The following is a 5,075-nucleotide window of genomic DNA, read 5'->3' on the forward strand; positions in this document are numbered from 1 at the left end:
AAGGGCGGAGTTTAGGTGGTGTGAATAATTTTTTCTGGTCAGCGTTTATTAGCAAGTTGGTTTTCTACAAGAAGGAGTCACTAATCCTATGTCAAACTCTCTTCCTTTATCCGAGCTTGGGACCGGCAGTAGCTTAAGGAGGGGCTACAGGCGGATTTATCCTTGTATTTGGTATGAGAAATTTGCTTCTCTTTCGAGGGGTGGAAAAACCTAAACAGTGTGGACTTCGGGGCAAGGCCTTGAGTGAGTTTTGAAAAGGTTGGAAATATTTATAGAGTGGTTGAATTGATTTGTCTACATCTTAGGTGAATGGTTGTGTGCATTTCGGATGTCTCCCAAACGTAGTTCCAGGAGTTTAATATTACCAATGGTTTGGCCTTTGTACGAACGGCACAGTTTATTGGATAGCTCCAATGATAAACAGGGTGGGGTATTTCTTCCACTGCTGACTATTAAAGGCAGCTAGGCCTTTCAATGAACTGCGTTTGGAAGTTGAGATATACTTGGGGTCTTTTTTTACGATTTGCGGAGCAGCAGGATCTACTTCACCACTATCCCCCTACCACATATTACTATGAGTAACTGAAATGTGTAGATCGGTTTGTGATTTCCTTGGAGGGTTCGCTTTATTTATGCTGCCGTATATATGAGTTACGGATTCCGTAGTCAATTTTACGACTTCTTCAATACCGGCTGTTCTACAAGGGATTAGTACGGTTGTTTTCTATCCACATGAAGACCTATATCTTGCGTTCATAGATTTGACTGATGTGTTCTCCTGCACTATGACCACACATAACAGGACAACGGCTATGGGTGATTCAGTGAGAACCCGAAGTAACGCCTGTATACTACAGCGTTGCAGTGGTAGTGATTTAAACAAACACGGAAACTGAATTCCAATGCTGAGTATCTGGTTCCCTGGTTTGTGACTGTCCTTTCCTCCTGTTTTTCCATTTTTACCAGTTACGAGAAGTGTGAATCCAGGCCGGACTGTTGTTCACGGCGCCTCATAAAACTGACTTTTGATATTTGAGTTGTGTGACCACTGCTGTTTACGTTATTTTGAGACGTCTCGCTGGTTTTATATTGGAGTGTTTGCGAGCCCATGCTTATATGTAGGTATTTCTGACTTGAAACCATCCCGTGTTAGAATATCAAAAAAGTCATTCTTTCAGTTGTGGTGGGAATGCTATCACTGCACATGCCACTCAATAAATGAAAGGGACAGATGTAAAACAATGTGAAGCAAATGAATAAGTGCACAGTGTGTGTGTACGCACTACGGAAGAATGAAGTATAAAAGTTATTGAAATTTGAACCTTACCACTATGCGTGATACCAGTGACTTTACCACGAGTTTGGGGTTTCAAAGTGATGAGGTATGTAGCTGTTGTGTTTGTAGCAACTAGAAAGAGAGAAGCTGATTGGGATAGTATGACCTGCTGCATACAGGTTCAGCCTTGGTTTGGTAATGACACTTAGGCACTCTATGATGGTTGTCTACCGATGAAGGAAGACGCAGTTATTTTTTTTGTAGGAAATGGTTGAATATTCCAAATTAAGCGGTGAAAACAGGAGATTTCTTGTTAGTTGTGGGGAACTTCATAAGTCTTGTCAGATTCAAGTGGCAAGCATTTCAAAATATTTGACCATTACTACACTACTCGATAGGATTTTGTCAATTTGCTTGAAAAATCAGTGTCATCACTTAATATCACCAATAAATATTTGTATTCGTTACTGACAGTGGTAATATGTACATGGTAGAACTTATAGATTTTACTATTACTTGTATTTCAAGAAAAGCAACTTTTATTTTACAGGATGATTCTTTTTTACAGAAATAAAGATGAACTTGAGAACGAAGAATTTAAATTACACGATGAAAAATAAAGATATATTGTTTCTTAATACTGTGATATTTTTGATGGAATTTTGTTCTCTGAGCTGTATGGTTTGGTCGTGGAGCTTTCATTGTCCTTCTGAACGACATCACCAGCACAAACTTCGGATGATGTCATTCAGAAGGAAGATGAAAGCTCTACGGCCAAACCATCCAGCTCAGAGAACAAAACTCCATCAAAACCATCCATCTGAGCTACAAATCTTCTCCACTGTGGTGTTTGTACGAACTAATGATTCCGTTGTACTTGATGACTACTTGATTTCAAATTCTAAATATAATACGTTCGTTCATGCTCATCTAATACTTCTTGGTCAAATTGCCTTCTTTCTGGGATTCTTAGTTTGTACTATAATTTAACTATTCCTATTCATTACATGAACTCAAAATCCTGAATTTTTTTTAAGTCTAAAAGTCAAATTTTATTTTTGCGAAATTTTTGTTTCCAGCCGCTAACGCTTTGAAATTTATAAATATTTATGAATACTTGTAACAAGTTTTATTATTATTACCGTTACTATTATTAGTAGTAAATAATAATAATAAAGCAGTAATTTTATATAGTTGACATCATGAGTCAATTGAAGCTACACCACCATGGAAAACCTGGAAGCACTGGATGGTCGTCTCGTCATATTGTGGGACTCCTCAGCAGTGCGCATCCACGATCCCGCCTCGAGAGATTCGAACCCAGGACCTATCAGTCTCGTACGCGAGCACTTAATCGATGGACCACTGAGCCGGCATCCAACTAAAATCTCCACAAAACCCTTCTTCTGATAAAGCAATAATTTGCCTGAAATCTCATTCATAATAATGAAGCTGATTGATTTATAAGGGATACTTAAAAAAACAAAATTGATACATAGATTATTAATAATAAATTCATAATGAACAATCCTTACTGTAGCAATATTTTGATGTGACTTTGAATTGAAAAGGTAGTATCCGTTTCCATGAAATATTTATGACTGCTTAGTATCAGATGTAAATAAAAATACATCATTTGGTTGCTTTATTCAATCATCCCCTATTAATATAACATGGTTTCTAATGATTTACTTTACGGGAAATATTGTAAAGCGTGTTTGAATAGAGTTTGGTCAATGCTAATAGTTAAACAACAAGACAATAGTTAACACAATCTAGTAACCTAAATTTATAGTTTTTATCGGGATCTCATCGTCGTAGTAATTTTCATACATTTTTGAAATCGAATTCGGGCACTAATATTTAATGAAGTTTCAATTTCAACCATGGTTTGTTGATTGGTCATATCAACCAAGCAAGGGAGAGATTTCATACCTAAGTGTTTTAGGATGATATTGAAATATCAATCCGGTTATAATAAAACAAAAATAGAACTCTGTATTAACTGTGTATAACCTTTTTCTTTTTACTGAAATTATAACTTTCTAATGACTGGCTTTGTATTCTTACTGTTATGCAATCTTCTCCCTCGTTTCCATTACATTTGATGATAGATATTATTAAACTGTATGACAAAAATAATCGTAAATACTATTTTTTCCTCCCTTCACTATTAGTTTCAATTATGAATGTTTCTTCCTGAAACTTCTTTTATTTAAAACAGTTTCTCTGATTCGAAAGATAGAGTTTTATTTAATTCTCGTTTATTATCACTATTGTTTGATGTAGCTGTGTGTTATTATCTGATCAGTAATACTTATCGTTGATTTATTTCGAACCACTTCATTGCAAGACACATTATCTCATTGACTGTCCAGTCAACAAGTGTGATTGACTTCCAAACACATTAAAATCTGACGTTTAAAAACTTATAGTACCAACATAGATTAATATTCTTTAACTGAAAAACGTCTAATGATAATGCCTGACTTTGTAATGTTCTTTAATGTCTTTAAGTTAAAACTGTGAATAGTAAATTTGAATTTTTCATTTTCGCGTTAAAAGCGCCCATTTTTAACTTCAGATTGTATTTCCAACTTGGAAGGACCTTAAATGTCATTGGTTCGTTCCCTCTTTTAATACTCTATTTTTTGACGTTTCCCAAGAATATTTTTATTCTGTGTATATGCGCTTCAGTTGAGCGCTTGTTGGTCCGCGCTATTTAGCGTTTAATCGATGGAAGTAAACAACATACGTATCCATGATATATCTATACAAATTTGAACATTTGGAAGTATAGGGAAAATCAGAGACCCAACTGAATAATAAATACTGTAAATCTTGATGTCTCAATAAATTCTGTAAATTTTAGACAACCAGGTAACAACTTTTCTGTGAATCGGATGGGTAGTTCGTTTCACAAATCATTGAATAAACGTAAAAAATATAAATTTTTTAGTGAGTATAACTTTGTTGTTTTGTATTTAATTATCGAGGTATATCTGAGATGGTAAATATATCAATTAAATACAAATAGTTGGCAATATATATCACATTTCAGTCTTATATTATTCAAGTTGTATATTTATAGATATAACGATCATAGAATATAGTTCTTGGAATTAAAGCTAAATATATCCGATGAAACCTCTGAGGTATTAGGTGACTAGATTTTTGCATTATTGGTTGGTTGGTTGATAATGTTATATACGACATTTTAAAACAAGAAAAAAAATATACTAGCGCTCAACTGAAGCGCATATACACAGAATAAAAATATTCTTGGGAAACGTCAAAAAATAGAGTATTAAAAGAGGGAACGAACCAATGACATTTAAGGTCCTTCCAAGTTGGAAATACAATCTGAAGTTAAAAATGGGCGCTTTTAACGCGAAAATGAAAAATTCAAATTTACTATTCACAGTTTTAACTTAAAGACATTAAAGAACATTACAAAGTCAGGCATTATCATTAGACGTTTTTCAGTTAAAGAATATTAATCTATGTTGGTACAATGGAAATGACGATAATTTATTATTTGTAAGAAGCTTGTAAATTAATGTCAAATCATTAAAAAAGAGTTAAGTTCAATTAATAAATGATAACTTTGTAAAGCAAAAACTTTATATTTAAAATTGAGTAAGTGAGTTAATGTTACAGCTTCAAAGAGTAGTTATTGTTTATTGGTTTGTAAGTCATGAAATGACGCATTTGAATTTAGAAAATGACACACATCAGCGATGAGTCTGTCTGTTGCAGTCGCCGATAGACTAAGACCACTAACCGTCAGATATTAACG

This window comes from Schistosoma mansoni, assembly GCF_000237925.1.
Source record: "Schistosoma mansoni, WGS project CABG00000000 data, supercontig 0013, strain Puerto Rico, whole genome shotgun sequence".
Lineage (NCBI taxonomy): Eukaryota > Metazoa > Platyhelminthes > Trematoda > Strigeidida > Schistosomatidae > Schistosoma > Schistosoma mansoni.